This window comes from Suncus etruscus, chromosome 1 (genome assembly GCF_024139225.1).
Source record: "Suncus etruscus isolate mSunEtr1 chromosome 1, mSunEtr1.pri.cur, whole genome shotgun sequence".
Taxonomy (NCBI): Eukaryota; Metazoa; Chordata; class Mammalia; order Eulipotyphla; family Soricidae; genus Suncus; species Suncus etruscus.
In genome coordinates this window covers 193,224,599-193,237,637 of record NC_064848.1, presented here as the reverse complement: position 1 = coordinate 193,237,637, position 13,039 = coordinate 193,224,599, and the positions used below count along the sequence as shown (strand labels likewise).

General features: G+C 54.1%; 1 protein-coding gene across 1 annotated transcript in view; it reads right to left on the bottom strand.

The window, feature by feature from the left end:
• The window catches only part of MAPT (microtubule associated protein tau), a 108,591-nt gene extending 97,248 nt beyond the window's left edge, over window positions 1-11,343 (bottom strand). The window contains 1 exon segment of the mRNA XM_049781801.1: window positions 11,167-11,343. The gene's annotated coding sequence lies outside the window, so the exon portion shown is untranslated.
• Between the last annotated feature and the right edge of the window lie 1,696 nt (window positions 11,344-13,039).

The following is a 13,039-nucleotide window of genomic DNA, read 5'->3' as shown; positions in this document are numbered from 1 at the left end:
CACTGACCCTGGCAGTGCTCCAGGGCCTACTCCCAGCTCAGTGCTCCGGGGTCATATCAGGTGGTGCTTGGGGGAGCATAGAAGGTGTTAGGGATCAAACCTGGGTCTCCTACTTGCAAAACACACTTTTAGCCTACTGTTATTTTTTTTTCGGGGGGGGGTGCTTTTGGTTTATACCAGGCAGCACTCAGGGGTTATTCCTGGCTCTGCACTCAGGAATCACTCCCGGCAGGCTCCGGGGATTAAATGGGATGCTGAGGATCTAACCTGGGTCGGTTGCATGCAAGACAAAAATACCCTACCCATTGTACTATCACTCTGGCCACAGAAAAAATAATTATTTTTAGGAAATATCTTATATTTTTTTTCACTTGGGCCAAATGATCAATTTAGAACATAGATCCTGCCATTTGGAAAGGTTTTTTCTCTACTTCCCATTAAGATACCAAACACTAGCTCGTAATGGTTGCTGCACTTGAGTAAAATTGAGGGGGCCTGACTTTAATCGTCTGAGCTTACTAACACTACGGGAGGCGTTTGCCTTGCAAGCAGCCGATCCAGGACCAAAGGTGGTTGGTTCGAATCCCGGTGTCCCATATGGTCCCCTGTGCCTGCCAGGAGCTATTTCTGAGCAGACAGCCAGGAGTAACTCCTGAGCACTGCCGGGTGTGGCCCCCCCAAAAAAAACCCCCCAAAACACAAAAACACTACGGGACACAGCGATGCACCACCTCACAGAGCTGAGAGGCGGTGGGTGTGGCGGAGCAATAGTGGGAAGAGCTGAGCCCTGAAAAAAAGCAGCACCGCCAGATTAACTGGGGGGAAAATGCTAAATAGATGTAAAGCAGGTTCAAGCAAATTTGTGAGTGAGGGCTCTTGTATTCCAGTGAATTTACGGAGGTTCTGAGAACCTGGGTTTCTAGGCTGCTTGGGGAACCGGAAGCACAAATTGGGGCAATGTTCAAGGAGGGCTGGGCCAGTGGGAAAGGCAAGTCAGAAAAATGAGTGGCACATGGGTACAATCTCTCCCGAGTATCTATCCTCAGGATTCTCACTGTGCTCCGAAGCAGCCAGATTAGTTCAATTATTGGATGGCTGTATGTTCCACTGTGATTGGCCTAAATTCTGATGTGTGGCAAGAGCTGAGAGCTGCTCAGACTTTCAGCAGACCCAATAGAAAAATGGACACATAGAATAAAGATCGGATCTTCACTTGTAAATGTGTATATGTACTTACATGCAAAATATATACACAGGTAAGTACAAAAGTTTCTAGAGGGGCTGGATTGATAGCACAATGAGTAGGGCATTTGCCTTGCACTTGGCGACTCAGGTTTAATCTCTAGCATCCCATATGTCCCCTGAGCCTGCCAGGAGTGATTTCTTAGCACAGAGACAGGAGTAACCTCTGAGTGCTACTGGGTGTGGCCCAAAAGCAAAAAAAAAAAAAAAAAAGCCAAAAAGTTTGTAGTGTATATGCAAAAAATAACTGCACACCCATGCTTTTCAAATCAAAGAGATTCTTTAAGTTGCATCCTTTTTATTTTCTGGAGTTATTTGGATGTATTTTGGTTTTGGGGGTCACACCCAGCAGGGCTCAGGGTTGCTCCTGGTGAGCTCAGGGAACTAAGTGATGCCCAAGATGAGATGCTGGCCTCCTGCATGCCATGCAAATGCTCTGGCTACTGTGTCAGCGCCCCAGCTGGCACATTCGCATTTGGCTTTATATTATTCATCATCCAAAAAGCTTTGGGAGGGGATGGCGGTGGAGGAGGGGGAGGTCAGACAGTGGTGGGGGGCTTGAGCATGCTGATCAGTGGGAAAACACTTGTTTTGGATGTCTGAGGTCTTGGGTTTGATCCCCAATGAGGAAACAAACTCATGCCTACCCCCCAAAAAAAGTGACATCTAAGAGTAAATAAGAAGCAACACCTGAAGATAGCCCTGGCCCTGAAGCGGGACAAGGCTGTTGACACGAAACGGGGACACGGGCTATAAATCAGGGCCTGAGCGTTCCTTTCCGGGGGTGTGGCTGGGTCACAGAAAAGTCCATGGCCCTTCCCGATGGCACTTCCTTCCTGTCCTCTCTGCTGGAGGACATGGAGGGTCATGAAGGGTCATGGAGGACATGGAACGTCCATGACAGGGAGCAAGGGGTCTAACCCAGGGGTCTTCTCTTGTACCTGGTGACTGGGGAAGCAGACTTGAGCAGTGTACCCCCATAAACCCCAACACAGCTATGAGCTGGGTCCTGGGGCATACCTTGCTTTCTAAGTAGGGGGAAAGAGAAATGGGGTTGGAGTGACTGGAGGGACAGCACAGGGGTTAAACATTTGCCTTGGCGTGTGGCCAACCTAGGTTTGGCACCCCCTTTCCTCCTGCCCCCAGATACTGCACAGTCCCTACAGCACCTGGGGACAAGGGGAACAGACTATTCTGGGTTTTAGTCCCGTTGATCTTTGACTTAGCTGAGGAGTCGATAGGACCCGAGGGAAGGCCATGAAAGAGCAGCAGTCTCAGTGGCTTCGAATTTCATCCCAACCGGAGATCTGAAATGGACTTTTAATGGGTGTGACTTCTTCGGAATGGGGAGGAGATAGAGTAAAGGGAATCCGAATGGATTTTCAGTCCCACAGGGAGAGTTTGGGGCTGGGATTGTCTGTGAATGAATCCAAGAGCTGTCCTGGATGCTAGGCAAGGGGGTCACTCATATCTGTTACTCAGTACGGCCTCCAGGGGGCTCCCTCCCAACATTAAGAAGGAAGCCGATGTGAAGGCTCTAGAGGCCCCAAGTTGGTTCTTGCTCCAAGCAACTGAGGTCCAGCCCCAAGAGTAGCCAAGCCTTAGAACATACATAAAGTGTAAGTTACAGGAAGGCAAGTGCCAGAGGAAGACTGTTTCTGAAGAGCCAGAGTGATAGCACAGTGGGTAAGGTGTTTGCCTTGTATGCTGTTGACCCAGTTTGATCCCTGGCCTGCCTCCCTCCCCCCCCCCCAAAAAAAAAAGGCTGCCTCTGAAAGCCAAGAAGTGATTTTTACTTTTTTTTTTTTTTGGCTTTTCAGCCACACCCAGAGGTGCTCAGTGGTTACTCCTGGTTCTGCATTTAGAAATTATCCCTGGCAGGCTTGGGCGACCGTATGGGGATCAAACCTAGGTTGGCCATATGCAAAGCAAATACTCTACCTGCTTTGCTATCATTACAGCTCAAGGATGTTCTTTTATGCTTTGTTTTTGTATTGGGGCTACATCTGGTTTACTCAGGGGTTACACCTGGTGGCGCTCAGGGGGATCTTATGGAATGCCAGGGATAAAATATTGGTCAGCTACAAAGCAAGTGCCCTACCCTCTGTTACCATCTCTTTGCCCTATAAGAAGGATTCTTAGACCAGATTCATCCATTCAGATAGGACAATGATTACTAGATTTTTCAAGATCCCAGGACTCAGATATTTGCTCAATTGAACCATTTTCCTTCTGTGGGAAGGGTGGACTATACCTGGTAAAACTCGAGGATCATTTCTGGTGGGCTCAGGGGACTATATGTGATGGCGAGAACTGAACCCAGGTTGGCTGTTTGCAAGGCAAGTGCCCTGCCTGCTGCATTCTCTCCTGCCCAGGTTTTTTCCTACTTGACTCTCAGCTGTTCCCAGTAAGCCTGCTTGCCAGTCACCAGCAACACCGCTTAGTGGTTTCATGCGGAAAATCTCTCCGTTATTTGTTTCATCCCTTTTCATCATTGACTGACCTAGTGAGTGCTCCAGCGGTCGTTCAGCTAGCAGCCAGCCCATGGGGGCAGGGGCGGTTTCTAGAGGACACGCTCTATTCCTGGCCCAGAGCGGATTTCAGGAAGGAAGAGGACAGCAGCCGGGGGACAGCGGATGATAAGTCACTGGGCTTGTCTGGGCCAGGTTCTGTGTGTACATTTAGACATGGGTGTGTGCGGCTTTCCGAGATCCAAGTCCATCCAAACAACAGGGCCTGGTCCAGAGGGGCGGATGCCACGGCCCATGGAGCGTTTCTGGATTGGACGCTCACTCGGGACCAAAGGTCATGTCCGCACTGATATCATGTAGATGCCTTTGCATGTTCATTCCCATCACAGGTGTGTGTACATGCATATGCATGAATGAATGTGTATGCATGTGTGGATATGTAGGTACCTATGTCTGTGCATGTGTGGGCAGATACATATGTGTGTGGATGGATAAAAGTCTGAGCACGTGTGTGTAGGTGTCATTTCCCATACACTCACAGTGATTATGGGTACCTGCAGCCATGCAGCAGACAAGTGTGCTCACACCCCAGTTTACAGAGAACCAAACAGTCTTCAAGAGACCAAACAAACATTTCAGGCCATGCACTGAAATGGGGGAGCAGGGCTTTGGCCCTCTGAGGTCTGACTGATCCCTAATCCTTAGGTTGTTGACCCTTTTGTGGTAAGGCCGGGAAATGCCCTGCACCTGCCCACTGAAGCTGCCTCTACTGTTCCCTAAACTTCCTTAATGAGCTGAGACCTGAAATGTCTCTAGTGGGGACCATTTCTCTAGTATCCTGGATGGGATACGCTTAGAACCCCTGATATAGGTGACCCGCTGGCCACCGTTCAAACCTGTGAATTGCAAAAGCCCTTGCCAACGGTGTGCCTGAGACTGTTTCCTGAGCACCCCAAGAATCTTGCCTTCTTGTGCCTTACACTCAGCTGGTGGCTTCCATGCAGGGAGGAACCTGGCAGGTGGCTGGGGGCTAGAGCCTAGTGCTCAGGACAGGCAGATAATTTTCACCTCAAGCCTCTCTGGCCAAGGTAACAGGTTGGTGAAGAGGCATTGAGTGACCACAGCAGAGGGCTGGGAGATTCAGCAGGCTGAAAGGCCTGGTAGGGTGGCAGGGTTCCGAGGATGGAGGACACCCAAACAGGCCCTTTGCTCCACTGCAGGAAGAAACACTGGCAGTGGAGAGACACCTTCAGGCACAGTCTGGCACAGAGGCCCCAAGGCACTGCCCATAGGCGGCCTGAGCCCACTCATCTCACAGCCAAGGCTCAAGTAAAGAGGTACTGGCAGGGCCTGAAGCTTCAGCCTCTGCAAGGGCAGAGCCTTGTGGGGAACTGCACGTCTCAATGATCTGACATGACATCTCCAGCCCCCAACCCTCTCCAGCTTCTCTGAAGCACTTATGCCACTCGTTCAGCATGACAGCACTGAAACTCTGAATTTGGGGTCCTGGGAATACTGTATCTTTGTTATTTGTTATTTTTTCCTTTATTATATTTTTTATTTGGGGGATACACCCAACTGTGCTCAGGCTGACTCCAGAACCTACCAAGGATTTCTCCTGCCAGGCTTGGGGCACCATATGGGATGCTGAAGATTAATCCTGGGTCAGCTGTGTGCAAGGCCAAATGTCCTCCCTGCTGCACTATTGCTGTACAAAATTCATACACAGGGGCCGGGTAGGTGGCGCTGGAGGTAAGGTGTCTGCCTTGCAAGCGCTAGCCAAGGAAAGGACCGCGGTTCGATCCCCTGGCGTCCCATATGGTCCCCCCAAGCCAGGGGCAATTTCTGAGCACATAGCCAGGAGTAACCCCTGAGCGTCAAACGGGTGTGGCCCAAAAACCAAAAAAAAAAAAAAACAAAAAAAAACAAAATTCACACACAAATAAAAAACAACGCTGGGTTGGCAAATTGTTTGCGTCCCTTTTTCATAAAATGAGACACAGAGGAAGTGAAATTCCTTTCTCCATCTGTTAAAGCCAGATGAAAACTACAGATCTTGTTACAGACTCTTGCTAATGCACACACATGCACACATACACACACACAACACACATACAATCCACTGGGTCAGGGTTAGGCTGACACCGTGCTCTCAGGCTAGTCACAAACTGTGTAGCTGTGAGGGGAAGGACCTTAGTGCAGACATCCAGCTTTGTCTGTCACTAGCTGTGCAACAGTACATGGTTTACTTCACCTGTCTGTTCCTTTTTTGGTTTCTTTTTCTTTCTTTTTTTTTTTTTTTGGCCACATTCGGTGACACTCAGGGGCTACTCAGGGGTTACTCCTGGCTATGTGCTCAGAAATTGCTCCTGGCTTGGGGGACCATATGGAACACCAGAAATAGAACACAGGTCCATCCTGGGTCAGCTGTGTGCAAGGCAAATGCCCTACTGCCGCGCTATCGTGCCAGCCCACCTCTCTGTTCTTGAGTTTCCACATCTGCAATAAGCACTAAGAAATTAGTGGTATCTCTAATTAAGGGGCTATGGTAAGTAAATTATGTCAGCGTGGGGAGCACTTCCAGCAATGCTTCTGAGAATGAAAGAACGAATGTAGAGAGACCAGACTGTCAGGGAGCAGATGCTCTAGAGTGGGAGCTTCTGACACTGGTCCTGACCATGCTTGGTTGTGTGTGTGTGTGTGGGGGAGGTCAGGCCTGTGCATGGGGGACTTCTGACCCTGTACCTGTTGAGAGGCTAAGGAAGCTCTCTCTGGTCAGAGATGGTCCACAGTTTCATGAGCTGAGCACGGTTTGGCTGTCAGGGTGACAGGTTTGCTCCTGGCACCATATGATCCCCAAATCACCTCTGGGAGTAGCCCTACCAGCACCCATGGGTGTAGTACCCCTCCCCAAAAATGTCTTTGGACATCTGGATGGTACTAGGATGAAAACCACCTTTTCACAAAGCCACTGCTGAGAATGCAGGTGGGACCAGGTGAGCCAGGTGGCTGCCTCCCCCACTCACCTGCTGCATGCCCTTGGCAGTTAGGAGTGGTGGGTTCAGGTGTGTGTGTGGGGGGGGGGGGCAGAGGGACCTCAAAAACTGTATGGGAAAGTGGGGTGGGAGAAATGGAGAGAGAAGGGAGGTGGGGATGGAAGGAGAGGAAGGTGAGAGAGAAAGGAGGGAGGAGAAAGGAAGTGGGGGGAGGAAGTAGGTGGTTGAGGAAAGGGGCTTCGAAAGGAGGAGGTATGAGAAGGAAGGGGAGGATGGTGGAAGAGGTGTGGAGTGGAAAGAGGAGGGGAGGGAGGCTGAGAGGGAGCAAGGAGAAAGGGAAGAAGGAAGGCAGAAAGGAGCAGGGGGGAGGAAGGAGGTGAGGGGAGGAAGGGGGAGGAAGGAACTGGGGTTGAGTCTCTAACCATCATCCCTGGAGGTAAAAGACAGTGCTTTCCCCCACCCTTCCTCCAGTCCCCTCTGGCCAACTAGGAGAAGAGGGAGTGGGGAGGGGGCTGGGCAGAGAGTGCTGCAGGTGGAGTGTGGGGGTTGCACACTCTGGATGGGCTGTGCTATAGACCTTCCTGACGCCCACCCACCATGCTCTCAAGTGCTGCTCCTTCCCTCTTGCTTTCTCTCAACCTTTCCACTATCTTCTCCCATATTATCCATTTATTCGTGTAACGAATGTGGGCCAAACGCTTACTGACACCAAAGACAGTCTCGGAAGGGTTGGGTTTTGAGTGATTCTTTTCCCAATGGGTCCAGATCTAAGTCAGAGAATAAATACAAACGATGGCAGATCATCTGCAGCCACCACGCTAAGGCCAGGGAAGGTGTGGTCAAAGACCGTTGCCTGAAATGTCTCAACAATAGCGTGGATGGATATGAGAGGGAAGAAAGATAATCCTGTGACAACTCCGGGCTGGCAACTGCCCTTCAAGGGCATTGGGTCAGAAAGCATGTTCCGAGAAGGGCTTCTGGTCTCAACCGGAAGCCTGCCCCTTCCTCAATGGCCACCTGGGCGCCTTTTCATGCTGTCATTTGTGCCGTCTGCTTTTTTCTTTTGTTCCTGGAGCCTCTGAGACTAGGGCCACCGAGAGCCACGCCCTTCTAGAAGGGGCCAGATGGGCCCCGCAGAAAGCCCCCCCCTTGCAGAGACGCACACTGGGAGGCCTATCCCTCCTCCTAAGCCCAGCGAGGAAACCATCCCCCCAGCTGTCAAAGGGAGAGATCCCTGAGCACCCAAGCAGGTTAGAAGAGAAAACACCTGTTAGAGAAACCAAGGCCCATCAAGGACCAGATCAGCCAAGAGTAACCCTGAAAGGCGCTTGGACCCGGTGGATTTGTTCCCGTGCTCAGAGAGGAAGGGTTTGGAGATGGGAGAAGGAAGGTGGAAAAACATAGGCAGCATCATAAAAGCAAAAAACGACTGGATAACGGAATGAGGCTAACAGCACAGCAGGACACGCCTTTCCCTTTCTGTCCTTGGACGCGCACTTAAAAGGGACAGAGGTCTGGGGAAACTCCAGCTGACCGCCTGGTCCCCACAAGCAGACCCCGCCCTGTTTGCAAGCTCTAGGCCCGAGTGGGTTCACTGATGGGAGATTTGAGGACACTAGTCCGCCGTTTTGGGGCCTCCACGCCCATGCATTTATTTCCCCACGCCGGTGGCTGGCTCTGCGCTCTGATGGATCCCTATCTTTTGAGAAGCTTCTCCATCAAAGGCCTCTAAGGACCGTCCTCCCCCGGGTCCTCCACCCACAGCGCCCCCAGACCGCTCACAGCTTTCAAAATGGAGCGTGGCGATCACGGACGCGTGGACGGCGCTTTGTTCCCGGCCTGGAACTCCACGCGCTCGCCCCACCGGGCTCCCTTTTCCCCAAACGACACGCGTTGGCCCCTCCACCTACTCCCCTGGGCCAAGGGAGACCCGACCTCACACAACGGGGACACGAGGCGAGAGGCAGAAGATCAGACTCGGGGGTCTTGCATGACACCCACGGGGCATGTTCGTATCCCCGCAGAACGACCTCTCTGCGCCCTGCTGCTCCATCCCCCCGCACCCGCCGCACCCCGGGTCACAGCTAGGAGAGGGGCAGCGGGTTCTCCACCTCGAGCCCAGCCAGTCCTGGATTTTTAGCCTCATCTGGGCGGGTCTGGGGGGGCGCTATTAGGTGCCCAACTCTCCCAATGTTCTCAACTGCGCCCCTGTGCCAGTTTTCAGCCTTTTAGAATGAACCAGAAAGATGCGCGGGCGCGGATCCCCGCCGCCAAGCAAGGCTCGGATGAGTTCTCCTGGGCACCATCTGCGCACCCGCGCGTTCTTGGGTGAAAACCCGCACGTTTCTAAAATAACATTCAGCCAGCGTAATAAAAAACCAAACCCTCGGGGGACCCCTTTTTTTGGGAAGCTGGGGCCCAGGAGGCCAATCAAGAAGAATCTCAGAATTGGGGGGCTCTTCTCCCAATGGAGAAGGCCCAGGGGTCTGGGTATCTGTCACCTACCCCAGGGTTCTCAACCTCTGCTGGGAAGACACCTGACAACGCCCCAAGATCCCTTCTCCAAACGCGTGTGGTTTCCGTGGCAACGTCGCCCCAGCGCGAGCCCCTTCCAGGGAGCCCCGGAAAAAAATGGGTGTGGCTGTTGCACCCCAAGGGACCTCCAGCCCCTCCAAACGTTCTCCCTGGGGCCAGCAACAGGGCGTGGGGCCGAAGGGAGGGGGTTCGACGGGTGCAGCTGCAGGGGTGACCAGCCCAGAAGTGTAGGAGGGGCGTCGCCCTCGCACCGCCCCCCAAAACCCGAGCGCGCACGCGGACACGCAGACCCGGGCAACCCGCAGCCTGGGGACTGGACGGTTCTGGAGCTCAGCTCGGCTGGGGAGGGGGCGAAGCGGGGTCACGCCCGTGCATTCGTGCTCCAGAGGCTGTGACCGACTCCAGGGGTCTCAACAAGCCCGGGGATGGAACAAAAGAGAAATAAATAAATAAATAAAGTCGGTGGGGCGGGGGCCCTGGCTCGACATCTCCAGAATAACCCCCCCCAAAAAAGAGCCACCTCTCCCCCATAAACCCGGCAGGCATTTCAAGTCGCACAAAGCGTTGAGATTCCCGGGGCAACGCCCCCCCAAACCCCCCAATATGCCAATGCCAATATTTCTGCACCGAATGGGGGGGGGGAATCCCCTTCCCCACCGAATCCCCCTTTAACTAAGCGGGACCAGCCGGATGGGTCCTGGCAACTGGCACGCGGTCCTCGAAGGCCGAGGTGCGCCTTGGAAAGATGGCAGGCACCTCGCGTTTGGAGGGGTGCGGGCGGGGGTGCGAGTAGCGGTGGGAGGAGGCGGCCCCCCTCCCCCGCTCGCCCACCGGGGTCCACACCCACTGCCACTGCCGCAGTGAGAGGGGCGAGCCCCGCGCGCCAGCCCCGCGCCTCCGGCAGGGCGCGCGCAACCACGGGGCGCGCAGCCAAAGGGGCCCGCCCCGAAATGCACCTGCAGCCTTGCCTCGCTCCCCCATATCCCCAGAGCGCATCTATGTGGGGGTGCAGGGGGGGGAAATCCCAGATGACCAGGTGACCCTCGCCTTCTGCACCCCCGCGATTTGGGACCCGCACGCTGGCTGCCCTGGCATGTGCAACGCGTCGCGTCTCCGTGCCAGGCGCGCGCGAGCGCGCGCGCAGGGGGAAGGGCACCCCAAGTGACAGCGCCTGGACCCCTCCCCATCTCCTGATATTTCCTTCCCAGCCCCCAAATGTCCCCCGAGGGCGCCTGAAGGTGGAAATCGGGGAAGAAAAAAGGGGGAAAAAAAGGGAGGGCCACCGCCTCCAATCAAAACAGGGGCGCAGATACACTAGAACTAGGCCCCTCCCGGGAATAAGCTGCCTGCAAGGCGAAGGGAGGGGCCGGGAGAAGTCATCTTTTTCTAGAACCCCAACTATGCCATTCCCTGGGGCTGATGGCACACCTACAGGGGGGGGGGAAAGCCAGGCTCCAGATTCATCTTGGGGGGGTTGTCATTAGACACCCCTCTTCTCCAGAGCGCGCACACACATACATACACGCCCATTGCGGCAAAAGCCGGTGGGCGAAGGCGAAGGCGAAGGCTGGGCATCCATGCCCCACCCTGCAGGCACAACCTCTCCCAGGATCGTGTGCACCCTCCCGACACACATGCAAACACAGACATTCACATGCGTGCGTGCGTGCATCCCGGGCGCACGGGTCCCTTTCCAAGCCGCCTTCCTTTGGAGACGCAGCCCCACCAGGCAGGTCACCGTGGCGCAGGGGTGCAAGGCTAGAACCCCCGGCCAACGAATGCCAAGTTGCCCGTGCCAATGCCCCAAAGCTCGCCAGCCCCATCCTTGACAGCTTGGAGAGGGGCGAGGGGCTGCCTGCGCGGGGTGTGCCAAGGAGTGTCCGGAGGGGGAGAGGAGGTAGGTCCCAGACTCTTGAGCTTACCTGGCAATCGACGGAGGGCGAGGACCCGAGAGGGAAGCGGCGGAGGGGAGAGGAGCTGCGGTGGCGGCGGTGGCGGCGGTGGCGGCGCGGCTGCCGGTGCGGGAGGAGCTGGTGGGTGGTGGAGAGCGAGAGCGCGCGCGCGCGCCGGCAGGCAGGCAGGCAGGCAGGAGAGCGCGCTCCCGAGTCGAGTCCGCCGGGCGCAGGCGCAGGCGCGAGCGGCGGGAGCGCGCGCCGCCCCGAGAAAGGGGAGGAGCCTTCAGTTCCGGCCGCGCGCAGGCGCCCCGCCTCTAACCACGCCCCCTTTCATCGCCCCGCCTTCCTCTCCCCTTTCTCCCCCCTCACTGCGGGTCACGGCACTGACAGCCACGCGCATGCGCGCTCCGGCTCTCCTCCTGCTTTGCGGTGTCTTTGTCTTGGCTTAGGGGTTTTTTTTCTTCCTCGGGAGCGGGCTCGGCTGCACAGCGGGGAGCCGGGTGGGGTGCCGGGCCTCTAGATCTTTTGCCTAGTCCTGGCTGATGTCCTATGGCTGGAAGGGCCTGGTTGATTTCCAGATGGGTTGATTTCCCCTCCTCCCCAAACCCCTCTAGACTCCCACCCCGATCTTAGGCCTCCCCTCCGCCCTGCCCTGTTGCAGAGCGCTAGCATGCACCCCCATCTCTGCACTCCCCCACTCCCCACCTCTCCTGAAATAGTTCTTCCCCTATAGATGTCTTTCTCTAAGGTTTACCCCCCCCCCACTCCTGGCAACCTGCTTTTTAAAATTTTCTTTCTTCACACTGTTTTTGTTACTGACTAAGGTGAAGTCTTCGCTTAGCACATCTTCTAAAAACACATTCCCTCTTTTGGAAAGGGGTGCTGATGGAGAGGGGAAGAGGCTCCAAGCTCACTGAGGAAGCACACCCCCCCTGCACCCCCTATGCAAGATGCATGGTTCATTGAGGTCCAAAGATGAGCTGGTCCCCAGATCTTCACAGCCACCTAGCAGGGACGGAAGAACCAAGAGGTGCCAGGGATGGAGCCCCTGTGTTAAATAGTCCTATTCTGGCTGTCCCTCTATACCTCAAGGAGCATTCGAGTCTTTCTTGGGACCCTGGAATAAAAGCTTCAGTGAGGCAGAAGTCCAAATGGTACTTAGCACATTTCAGAACATTTTCACAAGGGAGTTATTTTCGTTTCTTTCGTGGAAACGTTGTTAAATTGTAATAGCCTGAGGTCTGAATTTCTAAGCATCTCTGATGCATCTGTACTCTCTGACTTTTGGCCTTTGCTTGGTGTCCCCAATATTTACATTTCCTTGGGCACATCTATTTCATCTGAGAGAACAGCATCTTGTCTTGAAGCTTTAATTTATGTGCAGTTTGGTGCCAGAAGAGTAGGGCATTTGCGGGGGGCCGGAGAGATAGCATGGAGGTAGAGCGTTTGCCTTGCATGCAGAAGGATGGTGGTTCGAATCCCGGCATCCATATGGTCCCCCAGATCTGCTAGAAGCGATTTCCGAGCGTAGAGCCAGGAGTAACCCCTGAGCACTGCTGGGTGTGGCCCCAAGACAAAACAACCGTCAACAACTTAAGTGTATGTTCTAGGTTCACACAAAAGCAGGGATCAAAATACTTGATTCAAACTTAATCCTTCACTAAGAAACTCCCAGCTAGGAGTTCTACCTTTCAATAAACCTTTCTATTTCAAATCATAAAATACATGGGTTTGATTTTGTGGGAGCACCAGGTAGAGGTGTGATAAGGATAATTTCTTCTTTCTGATCTGAGAATTATTGCATTGTTCTGGCAGCTGCCATTAGGATTATAGGCTTGAGTTGGTTCTGGACAAGAGTGACTTTATTCCTCTTTCTGCTGCTTCTTCCTGTCTGCCTTCC